This window comes from Erinaceus europaeus, chromosome 15, assembly GCF_950295315.1.
Source record: "Erinaceus europaeus chromosome 15, mEriEur2.1, whole genome shotgun sequence".
In the NCBI taxonomy this organism is placed as follows: Eukaryota; Metazoa; Chordata; class Mammalia; order Eulipotyphla; family Erinaceidae; genus Erinaceus; species Erinaceus europaeus.
This window is the reverse complement of record NC_080176.1, coordinates 94,887,402-94,899,901: the sequence shown is the minus strand read 5'-3', so window position 1 is coordinate 94,899,901 and position 12,500 is coordinate 94,887,402. Positions and strand designations below refer to the sequence as shown.

At 51.5% G+C, this 12,500-nt stretch overlaps 1 protein-coding gene across 2 annotated transcripts in view; it reads left to right on the top strand.

Annotated features, from left to right (window-relative positions):
• The first annotated feature begins 60 nt into the window (after nucleotides 1-60).
• ADNP2 (ADNP homeobox 2) overlaps nucleotides 61-12,500 on the top strand; it is a 31,551-nt gene continuing 19,111 nt past the window's right edge. Inside the window, exon 1 of one of the 2 annotated variants that reach the window (XM_060174065.1) lies at nucleotides 61-237. The gene's annotated coding sequence lies outside the window, so the exon portion shown is untranslated. The remainder of the gene's footprint in view (nucleotides 238-12,500) is intronic. The other variant, XM_060174064.1, reaches the window with a different exon arrangement.

The window sequence follows — 12,500 nt, the reverse complement described above, 5'->3', positions numbered from 1 at the left end:
CACCGAGGTCGGGGCCCGGGGCCGTTCCCAGGGGCCCTTGCACACCGGGCGCTCATTGGCTGGCCGCACCGGCGTGCCAATGAGGGTGCGTCACTTCCGGAGGCCGCCGAGCGCCATCTTCTCTTTCTGGCGGCGGCGGGAGGAGGGCCGGGGTCGCGCGGCGGGCGGGGGTCCCTCCGGGGGCGGAGCGCGGCGGACTCGGCGGCTCGGCGACCGGGGGCGCCCGGCGCGCGGTAGGTACGCCCGGCCCGTGGGAGCCCGCCCCGCCGGGACCCCTGCCCGTATCCCCGGCCCGGGACCCCCGCCCGGGGCGCGCGGGGCCGGTCACGTGCGGCGGGAGGGGCGGGGCGGGGCGGTCCCGGGGGAGGCGGCGGCGGCGGCTGCGCGCGGGGCGGGGCGGGGCGGGGCGGGGCCCGGGTGCGAGGACGGCGCGGCGGGTGCGGCGGGTGCTGCCCTTCCCGCGGTGTGGACGCCGGGGCCCCGCGCGGACGTGGCTGCGGACGGGCCTCTGCACCCGGAGGTGAAGCCGGGCGGGCCCTCGGCGGCGGCCGCAGCCAGGCACCCGGCTCGGCACCCGGCACCCGGCTCAGCACCCGGCACCCAGCACCTAGCACCCGGCACCCAGCTCAGCACCCGGCACCCAGCACCCAGCTCAGCTCCCAGCTCAGCTCCCAGCTCAGCACCCAGCTCAGCACCCAGCCCAATACCCAGCTCAGCTCCCAGCCCAGCACCCAGCACCCAGCTCAGCACCCAGCTCAGCACCCAGCCCAATACCCAGCTCAGCTCCCAGCCCAGCACCCAGCACCCAGCTCAGCACCCAGCTCAGCACCCAGCCCAGCACCCAGCTCCAGCACCCAGCCCAGCACCCAGCCCAGCACCCAGCCCAGCTCCCAGCTCAGCACCCAGCCCAGCACCCAGCCCAGCACCCAGCCCAGCTCCCAGCCCAGCACCCAGCTCCAGCACCCAGCTTCAGCACCCAGCCCAGCACCCAGCTCCAGCACCCAGCTCCAGCCAATAGCACTCAGACCCAGCCCAGCACCCAGCTCCAGCACCCAGCTCCAGCACCCAGCCCAGCACCCAGCTCCAGCACCTAGCCCAGCACCCAGCCCAGCACCCAGCTCTAGCCAGTAGCACTCAGACCCAGCCAAGCACCCAGATCCAGCCAATAGCACTCAGACCCAGCCCAGAACCCAGTTCCAGCACCCAGCTTTAGCCAATAGCACTCAGACCTAGCCTAGCCCAGCCCTCAGGCCCCCAGCACCCAGCTCAGCACCCAACCCACAGACCGGACCCAGCCCAGCCCAGACTCAACCTCCAGCCCCCAGACCTCTGGCCAGACTCAACGCCCAGTCCCCACCCCAGACCCCAGGCCCCCAGCACCCGCCCAGACTCAACCCCCAGACCCCAGCCCAGACTCAACCTCCAGCCCGACCCCGCTCAGCACCCAGCTTGGACCCCGCCCAGCACCCAGGCCCCCAGCACCCAGCCTGGACCCCGCCCAGCCTCCAGTGGACACAAGAGGCTGCAGAGCCAGGGAAGTTCTCCACACCTGGCTCGGTGCTGTATGAGATGCTCCTCTGCGGAGACGCCCGCCGGGCCAGCTGGGCCTGAGGTCTGCTGCTGTCAAGAGCCAGCCGGGGCGTGAAAGTCACCTTGTGCTGAGCTCTAGGGACTGCCTGCTCGCCTGGACTCACCTCCAGCTAGGATGGACTGAGCGCCTGCTACCCGCCCCAGTGTGCTGGCTCGCCCCCTCCGAGTCCGGTCTGCTCCTCTCACAGCTTTCTGATCTGGCCGAGGTGCGGAGCTGCTGGTGCAGGGGCCTATGAGGCCCCAGCGGCGTCCTGTGATTCTGAGGTTCTGGCCCTGTGTCTGTCTTTCCTTGATGGGCCGCGACTCCTGCCCGAGAGAAGATGGGACCTGGGAGCGGCAGCAGCCGGGCGGTTGTAAATGCTCCCACTCTGGCCAGTTCTTGCAGGGTCTCCGAGTCTGACCTGGTCCTAGGAGCCCAGAGGAGTGCAGGAAGTCGCTGACTTATGGAGGGGAGCTAGCTGGCCTGTTGGGAAGGTTCGCCCACGAAAAGCAATCTGCAGCAGTGAAGTCACCTGGAGCATGAAGGAAGTTGTGACTCACGACAGTTTTTCATTTAAAGTCTGAGGAGCACCCAGATTGCCTCACCAGACATGCAGAAGTCATTTTTTGTTCCAGTTATCCTCACTGACAGTACATGGCTTTAGAAGATACCACTTTGATGATAAAAAAAAGTTACATCTGGTATTTGCCTGGAATTTGAAAGGTTTTGTTTTTAGCTTTTCAGTGTATACCTTCTGACTTTTAAAGAGTTACTGATTTAAGAAAAGTTGCAAGTACAGTACAAGGAACTTTTCCCCCAGGACCATTTGAAAGTTGTCTGTTTCTGGCAAATGAAGACATTTCTCCTGACCATCCAGCACACGGCCACCTGGACCAGGAAATCAGCCCTTAAAGCCCAGGGAGTTTGCCGGTTGTTCCAAACATTTGCAATGAAAGGACCCCGTCTAGTATTTCGTAGTGTCCCTTTTCCTTCTTGTAAATATTACGGAGACAGGCAGGAGGAGGGCAGAAAGAACCAGGTGTCACTCTGGTATAAGTGCCACTTGGGACTGAACTCAGGACCTCGTTCTTGGAAGTCCCTGCACCACCTCCTGGATCCCATACTAGGCTCTTGCCGTCTGGAATAATCTCTTGGTTTTTCCTTCTGTAGTTTTTTTTTTTTTAAAGTAGGTCTGCAGAATTATACAAGCATCGCCACAATCTCATGTTGGGCAATTGTTTGTGATACTCACACCCCAGCCCTCAGCCCCCCAGAAAGAACAGCACAAACATGCCTGTGGGCGACTCCCTTCCAGGTCGGTGTTTCTGTGGCTGGACTGCTGGAACCAGTGCTACCTAGTATGCTCTGTTCAGTTTGAGATACTCTAGTTTGTACAGTCTTCATTAGGCCTTGTCTGAAGTCAGTCCGAAAGGTACTTATCATATGTTCGCTTTCATGAGAGAGCCAAGAGCACTGCTCACTTTGGCATAAGGTGGTGCTGGGGATGGAACCTGTGACCTCTGAGCCTCAGGCGTGCAGACTTGGTGTGTTGCCCCTGTAGGTGTGCCCAGCTCCTCTCTCCGTTATCAGCTAACATTTTGTGGGAAACATTTTGTTACAAACCCTGACAATATCCTACTGCTCACCTGACTGTCAGGGTGCACATTTTGTGGGAAACATTTTGTTACAAACCCTGACAATATCCTACTGCTCACCTGACTGTCAGGGTACACATTTTGTGGGAAACATTTTGTTACAAACCCTGACAATATCCTACTGCTCACCTGACTGTCAGGGTGCGTTTAGTGGGTTATATTCTAGTTAACTTGTTGAATCCTAAAGCCTTGTGAAAGAAGCATTTTTAAATAATATTTTAAAATTTACTTTTACTATCTTTATTGGATAGAGACAGCCAGAAATCTAGAGGGAAGGGGGAGACAGAGAGAGAGAGACACCAGCACTGCTTCACCACTTGTGAAGCTTTTCCCCTCAGGTGGGGACCGGGGACTTGAACCTGGGTCCTTGTGCACTGTGATGTGAGTGCTCAACCAGGTGTGGCACCACCTGGCCCCAAGAAAGCATTTTCTTTAGGGAGGGCTTAGCAGTGAGGGTGGGAGTAACTCCACAGGCACGTGGAGCAGTCCCCAACCTCCACGTGGGAGCGTCATGCACAGGGAAGCTTCACGGGGGTGGAACAGCGCTTTGGTAGTGGTCGGGTTTGGTGTTGTGTTAGGACAGGAGGTCCCGAGTTCAGCACTGCAGAGGCCAGAGTGCTGTGTGGGTCTCTGTTGCAAAGTAAATCTAAAACAGTCTCACTGAGTCTTGAGTTCTGGAATTGCTGGGAGCAGGGGAGATGTGGCTGGCTCAGTTCTGTGGTCAGTTGGGGCCCCTTCTGGGAAGACTGTGGGTCTCCGGGCCACCTGCCCTTGCGTGAACATCTGCTGGGTGCTATGGCTCACCTCTGGGGTCACCCACAGGCCCACTGAGCCCCTGACAGCATGGAGTCTGCACTGAGGAGTGACGGCCTCTGGTGGGAGGGTCAGGGTGAGCCTTGCAGAGAGCATGTGGTAGCTTCGCGCACTGTCTTTGGAAGCACAGCTCGGCCTGCGCGGACTGTCACCTGTTACCGTCGGGGTCCATTCATACCCAGACCGCATCGTTGGCTGTCGGCTTCTTCCCCTTGGCTACTAGGGTATTGCTGGAACTTGGCACCAGCATGGCTCCGCTGCTCCAGGTGGCCCTTTTCTTCCTCCCATTCTTCTATTTATTTATTTATTCATGAGAAACATAGGAGGAGGGAGAAAGAGCCAGACATCACTCTGGTACATGTGCTGCCGGGGATTGAACTCAGGGCCTCATGCTTGAGAGTCTGATGCCTTTAACCACTGCACCACCTCCCAGACCACTCTGCTGCTTTTTTTAAAAATAATTTTTATTTATAAAATCGAAACACTGACAAGACCATAGGGTAGGAGGGGTACAACTTCACCTAGTTCCCACCACCAGATCTCAGTATCCCACCCCCTCCCCTGACAGCTTTCCTATTCTTTATCCCTCTGGGAGTGTGGACCCAGGGGCATTGTGGGGAGCAGGAGGTGGGAGGTCTGGCTTTCGTAATTGCTTCTCCGCTGGACATGGGTGTTGGCAGGTGGATCCGTACTCCCAGCCTGTCTCTCTTTAGTGGGGTAGAAAACTGGGGAGATGGGCTCCAGGACAGATTGGTGAGGGCGTCTGCCCAGGGAAGTCCGCTTGGCATCACGGTAGCATCTGGAACCTGTGGCTGAAAAAGAGTTAACATACAAAGCCAAACAGATTGTTGACTCATCGTGAACCTAAAGGCTGGAATAGTGCAGATGAGATTTGGGGTCTCCGTTCTGGAAAAAGCTCATAGGTCTATTTTAGGTCTATTCCAAGGGCCGTCACTTTACTAGTTTTTCCTGAGCCTGACATCTGATATGCAGGTGGACCCAAGTTAGTGTCTGGGGAGATGATGTCATGGCTGGAAAAAAGGGCTGGAAAGCTGGGTTAGGAAAGAGAGTATTTTCCAAAATATGGGGAAAGTGTATAAATATTGTTAACTGTAAACCCCATCGATCTGATCTGGCGCCATTAGTCAGCACAGGAGCCCGTGTGGCCTCTGCATCCCTGTAGGGCTGAGCCGTGTGGTCACAGCTGGGAACATTCCAGGCTGCCCCAATTTCAGGACCCATCTTCCTCACGTGGTAGGCTAGGCAGAGTATGTTGTCCAACCTCCCTTCAGAGGATGGAACATTTCCTGCCATTGTTGGTCCACACTGAGGGCAAGGTTCTATAGGGGCCCACACAGGGGTCCATTGTGTTGTTCCTGATGGAGACGACCAGTGACAGTGCAGAGAGGGATCTGCTAGAGGTCTAGGCCCACCATGTCTGTGTGGGAATCCCAGGACTCCCTGACCAGGGCCCCAGTGATGGGGTGGCCTGCTAGTGACTAAAGAGCCATCACTAAAGTGTGCCGCTCTCTTGTCCTTACTCAGCTTTTCTAGTCCTTACTTTGACACTGTTAACTTTGGAGTGAGTGAGGGACGTGTAACAGGAGGTGGGTGAGGAGGGTACCTAGGGCTATGTAAAAACTATTTCACTAGGTACTTTGAGGTGGCTTCTTTTTTTTTTTATTTCTTTATTGGGGAATTAATGTTTTACATTCAACAGTAAATACAATAGTTTGTACATGCATAGCATTCCTCAGTTTCCCATATAACAATACAGCCCCCACCAGGTCCTCTGCCATCCTTCTTGGACCTGTGTTCCACCCCAGAGTCTTTCACTTTGGTGCAGTACGCCAACTCCAGCTCAGGTTCTACTTGTTTTTTTTTTTTTTTTTTCTTCTGATCTTGGTTTTCAGCTTCTGCCTGAGAGTGAGATCATCCCATATTCATCCTTCTGTTTCTGGCTTCACTTAACATGAATTTTTCAAGGTCCATCCCAGATCGGCTGAAAACGGTGAAGTCACCATTTTTTATAGCTGAGTAGTATTCCATTGTGTATATAGACCACAACTTGCTCAGCCACTCATCTGTTGTTGGACACCTGGGTTGTTTCCAGGTTTTGGCTATTACAAATTGTGCTGCCAAGAACATATGTGTACACAGATCTTTTTGGATGGGTGTGTTAGGTTCCTTAGGATCTATCCCCAGGAGGGGAATTGCAGGATCATAGGGTAGGTCCATTTCTAGCCTTCTGAGAGTTCTCCAGACTGTTCTCCACAGAGGTTGGACCCATTGACATTCCCACCAGCAGTGCAGGAGGGTTCCTTTGACCCCACACCCTCTCCAGCATTTGCTGCTGTTACCTTTTCTGATGTGTGACATTCTCACAGGAGTGAAGTGATATCTTGTTGTTGTCTTGATTTGCATTTCTCTGACAATCAGAGACGGAGCATTTTTTCATGTGTTTCTCGGCCTTTTGGATCTCTTCTGTGGTGAATATTCTGTCCATGTCCTCCCCCCATTTTTGGATGGGGTTCTTTATTGTCTTGTTGTTGAGTCTGGCAAGCTCTTTATATATGTTGGTTATTAAACTCTTATCTGATGTATGGCATGTAAAGCTCTTCTCCCATTCTGTGAGGGGTCTCTTGGTTTGGGTCGTGATTTCTTCTGCTGTGAAGAAGCTTTTTAATTTGATGTAGTTCCATAGGTTTATACTTGCCTTAGTCTTCTTTGTAATTGGATTCATTTCATTGAAAATGTCTTTAAAATTTATGCGGAGGGAGTCGGGCTGTAGCGCAGCGGGTTAAGCACAGGTGGCGCTAAGCTCAAGGACCGGCGTCAGGATCCCAGTTCGAGCCCCCGGCTCCCCACCTGCAGGGGAGTCGCTTCCCAGGCGGTGAAGCAGGTCTGCAGGTGTCTGTCTTTCTCTCCCCCTCTCTGTCTTCCCCTCCTCTCTCCATTTCTCTCTGTCCTATCCAACAACAACGACATCAGTAATAACTACAACAATAAAACAAGGGCAACAAAAGGGAATAAATAAATAAAATAAAATAAAAAAATTTATGCGGAAAAAAGTTCTGCCAATATTTTCCTCTAAGTATCTGATAGTTTCTGGTCTAACATCCAAGTCCCTGATCCACTTGGAATTTACTTTTGTATTTGGTGAAATACAGTGATTCAGTTTCATTCTTCTGCATGTTTCAACCCATTGTTTCCAGCACCATTTGTTGAAGAGACTCTGCTTTCCCCATTTAATAGTCTGAGCCCCTTTGTCAAAGATTAGGTGTCCATAGGTGTGGGGGCTCTAAGGTGGCTTCTTATTTTATTATTTATTTTTATTTATTTATTTTGCCTCCAGGGTTATTGCTGGGGCTGGGTGCCTGCACCATGAATCCACTGCTTCTGGAGGCTATTTTTCCCTTTTCTTGCCCTGGCTGTTGGTGTTTTTTTTTTTTTTTTTTTAATATTTATTTATTCCCTTTTGTTGGAGAGGGAGAGAAAGACAGACACCTGCAGACCTGCTTCACCGCCTGTAAAGTGACTCTCCTGCAGGTGGGGAGCCGGGGGCTCGAACCGGGATCCTTACTCCCGTCCTTGCGCTTTGCTCAACCTGCGCTACCGCCTGACTCCCATCCTAGTTGTTTTATCGTCGTGGTTATTATTGTTGTTATTGATGTCGTTGTTAGAACAGAGAGAAATGGGGAGAGGAGGGGAAGACGGGGTGCGAAAGACAGACACCGGCAGACCTTTTTCACCGCTTATGAAGTGACCCCCTCCTGCAGGTGGTGAGCCAGGGGCTCGAACTGGGATCCTTAAGCCAGTCCTTGTATTTTGCACCATGTGTGTTTAACCTGCTGCGCTTCCGCCCGACTCCCTTTTATGTCTTTCTGCTTGCTTGCTTCATTTATTGACTCACTGCAGACTGTTGTGCACTTTTGCTTTCAGGTACATATTTTGCCCTAGTTTATGGACGCGTGTGCACATACGCTTTATCTCGGGGGACCTGGCCTATATCTAGGTTGGGGGGCGCCTTGCTGCTTTTTAAAAATATTTTTTAATTTACTTTCTTTTTTTTTAAACTGATCTTTTTTTATATATATATTTTTTATTTTATTTATTTATTCCCTTTTGTTGCCCTTGTTGTTTTATTGTTGTAGTTATTATTGCTGTTGTCATCGTTGTTGGATGGGACAGAGAGAAATGGAGAGAGGAGGGGAAGACAGAGAGTGGAGAGAAAGACAGACACCTGCAGACCTGCTTCACCGCCTGTGAAGCGACTCCCCTGCAGGTGGGGAGCCGGGGGCTCGAACCGGGATCCTTATGCCGGTTCTTGTGCTTTGCGCCACCTGCGCTTAACCCGCTGTGCTACAGCCCAAATCCCTTTAATTTACTTTATTATTGGACAGAGACAGAAATTGAGAGGGGAGGGGGAAATAGGGACAGACAGACACCTGCAGCCCTGCTTCATCGCTTGTGAAGCTTTCCCCCTGCATGTGGGGACCGGGGCTTGTGCACTGTAATGTGTGCACTTAACCAGTTGTGCCACCGTCTGGCCCTGCTTTGCTGCTTTTTAAATGTCTTTTGGACAGACCTCACAGTTGTCTGGGTGGCCTCTTTATTCCCTTGATTTTCTGAGATTCCAAGATGTCATGCACAAGGACCGGGGCTCAAGCCCTGTCCCCACCTGCAAGGGGAAGTTTCATAAGCAGTGAGGCTGGGCTGCAGGTGTCTCTACTCTCTGTCTCTCCTTCTCTCTCAATTTCTCCCTGTCTATATCTCAAATAAACAAATCTATAATAAGACAAAAGTGGATGTATTTATGAGGGCGGACGGGAGGGAGCCGACCAGAGCAGCACTCAGGCACACGCGAGGCCGGGGAGAGAGCTGGGGCCTGTGTTTGCAGTCGGTGCTTCATCCACTGCACCAGCTCCAACCGCACCGTGCACATTCTTGGCAGGGTCTGTGCAGATGTGTGTGTTTCTCCTGCGTGGAATTGCTGCTTCATATGGTACCTCTGTGCTGGTTCCCAGTGGGGTGTGGCTGTTCAGTATCAGCTCGATGTGAATCCTAGCTTCTTCATGTCTTTCTCGGCGAGAGCTTTTTGGAGCTTAGTGCACACTGGTCCATCTCTATGCAGAGGCCATGAAACTGTGAGGGACCCCAGCCCTAGCCCTCCCTCGCCCCAGCCCTAGCCAGCCAGCCAGATCTGCCGGATGAACCCTGGGTGACAGATGGTGCAGCCAGGCCGCCCTCACATCCACTTCATGCCTTTCTTAAGGCTTGCTCTTTTTTTAAAAAAAGTTATTTGTGACTTAATATGAAGGGTGGATATGGGATGATCTCACTCACAAACAGACGCTGAAAATAAGGACAGAAGGGAAACACCAAGCAGAAGCCGGGCTGGAGTCGGTGTCCTGCACCAGAGTCAAGGACTCGGATGGGTGGGGGGAGGATTCAGGCCCTGGAACAGGGTGGCAGAGGGGGACCTAGTGGGGTTGGATTGTTATGTGGAAAACTGAGAAATTTCACACATGTATAAACTAGTGTATTTTTTTAAAGTATTTATTAATGAGAAAAAACAGGCAGAGAGAGGGAAAGAACCAGACATCACTCTGGTACATGTGCTGCCAGGGATTGAACTCAGGACCTCATGGTTGGGAATCCAGTGCTTTATCCACTGTGCCACCTCCCAGACCACAGTATCTTTTTAAATACACTTTTTATTTATTTACTTACTCCCTTTTGTTGCCCTTGTTGTTTTTCTTATTGTTGTAGTTACTGATGTCGTCATTGTTGGATAGGACAGAGAGAAATGGAGAGAGGAGAGGAAGACGGAGGGGGAGAGAAAGACAGACACCACACCTGCAGACCTGCTTCACCGCTTGTGAAGCGACTCCCCTGCAGGTGAGGAGCCGGGGGCTCAAACCGGGATCCTTACGCCGGTCCTTGTGCTTTGCGCCACCTACGCTTAACCCGCTGCGCTACCGCCTGACTCCCAGTTTATACTACTAAACAGAAGAATCTCGTGATTATGTATGTTGTATGTCTAAATCCAGAAAAACTGATTTAACTGTTGTAGTTGATTTTCCCTCACATAATAGTGTCTTATTTGTGTTTGTCATATCACCTTGCATTAATATAATTACTTCTTCAAAAAAAATTGTGATTAATAGCTTATAAGATTATCAGAAGACTGTCTAGCTCCACACCACACCACCACCAGAGTCGTGTGTCCCTCACCCTTCCAGAGAGAACCTCCAGACATGATTCCTGTGTGTCAGGTCTCTATTTCCACATGTGAGTGAAACCGTCTGGCAGCTGTCTTTCATCTCTATTTATGTCCCTAAGCAGCATCACCTCCAGTCCCATCCGTCTTGTCCCCAAGGACACACTCTCATCTGTTTTGACGGCAGAGCAGTATTCCACGGAGTCTGGATCCCGTGACTCCTCCATCCCGTCATCTGTGGGTGGGCGTCTGGGCTGCGTCCCCTCTCGGGCTGCTGTGGACAGAGCGGCTGTGGACACGGGGGGCAGTGTCCCTTCTAGTGAGAGTCTGAGTGTCCACTGGATAAGTGCTTAAAAGAGTGGTGCTGCTGGGCCACGAGGTGACTCTGTGCTTATTTGTTTGAGGCCTGTCCATTCAGTCTTCCAAAGGGGCTGCCCTGTCTGCATCCCCACTGGCAGTGTAATGTGTGCTCTTTAAAAACTTGTCAACAACAACAATAACTACAGCAATAAAACAACAAGGGCAACAAAAGGGACTAAATAAATAATAGAAAAATATTTAAGAAACCTTTTTGTCTGTCTTTCTGTCTAGTAGACATGAGTTAGTATTTCTTCTTGCCTCCAGGGTTATCACGGGGGCTCAGTATGAATCCACTGCTCCTGGTGGCCATCTTTCCCATCGTTGTTGCTGCTATTGTTGGATAGGACAGAGAAATTTGCGAGCTGCAAGAGAGAAATCGAGAGAGGAGGGGAAGACGGGGAGAGAACAGACCTGCTTCACCACTTGTGAAGAAACGTTCCCTGCAGGCGGGGAGCCAGAGGCTCAACTGGGGTCTTTCCGCTGGTCGTCTGTGTGCTGTCACCAGGCCCCATGAGTTAGTATTCCATGTGACTTTGCCTTGCGCTTCCCAGGGGCTGGAGATAGGCATCTTTGCACATGCCCACTGGTCATCTTGCGTTATTGGAGAAGTAGCTGTTCCAAGTATTCTTTGCCATAAGAATCTCAGGTGGCCTTGTAGTCATCAGTCTACGAGAGGCCTTTAGGTAGTCTAGGTCTTTGTTTGCTTGCTTGTTTTTCACTTTTCTAAATTTTTATTTATTCCCTTTTGTTGCCCTTGTTTTATTGTTGTAGTTATTACTGTTGTTGTTATTGATGCTGTTGTTGGATAGGACAGTGAAATGGAGAGAGGAGGAGATGGCAGAGAGGGGGAGAGGAAGACAGACACCTGCAGACCTGCTTCACCGCTGGTGAAGCGACTTCCCTGCAGGGGGGGAGCCGGGGGGCTGGAACCGGGATCCTTACGCCGGTCCTTGCGCTTTGCGCCACCTGCGCTTATCCCACTGCGGTATCGTCTGACTCCCTATTCCAGGTCTTTTATTCCTGGTGCACTTTGGTATCATGTCTAAGAACCCCTTGCCAAATTCAGTGTCATCAGGGCTTATACCTATTTTTCATTTTCTAAGAGTTTTGAAAAGTCCTAGTTTTTTTTTTTTTTTTTTGCCAGAGCCCTGCTCAGCTCTGGTTTATGGTGGTGCAGAGGATTGAACCTGGGGACCTGTAGCCTCAGCCATGAGAATCTGTTTGCATATGACCCACCCCCAAAAGTTTTGGTTCTTATATGAAGGCGTGTTAATTAGCAGCCTGGAAGTGGCAAGAATGTTGGGTTCTCAAGCACGATGTCCTGAATTCTATCCCCAGCTTCTTCACATGTGCCGGAATACTGCTCTGATGCTCTTGCTAATAAATAAATCTTTTTTAAAGAGTTAATTTTGAGTTCTTTTTTTAAAGCTGTTTCTTTTTTTTTAATAATTTTTATTTATAAAAAGGAAACAATGACAAAAACCATAGGATAAGAGGGGTACAATTCCACACAATTCCCACCACCAGAGCTCTGTATTCTATTTCCTCCCCTGACAGCTTTCCTGTTCTTTATCCCTCTGGGACTATGGAATCAGGGTCATTGTGGGATGCAGAGGGTGGAAGGTCTGGCTTCTATAATTGCCTCCCTGCTGAATATGGACGTTGACAGGTGGATCCATACTCCCAGCCTGTCTCTCTCTTTCCCTAGTGGGGCAGGCTCTGGGGAAGCGGAGCTCCAGGACACATTGGCGGGGTCGTCTGTCCAGGGAAGTCTGGCTGGCATCACGGTAGCATCTGGAACCTGGTGGCTGATAGAAGAGTTAAGATATAGAGCCAAACAAATTCTTGACTAATGAACCTAAAGGCTGGAGTAGTGCAG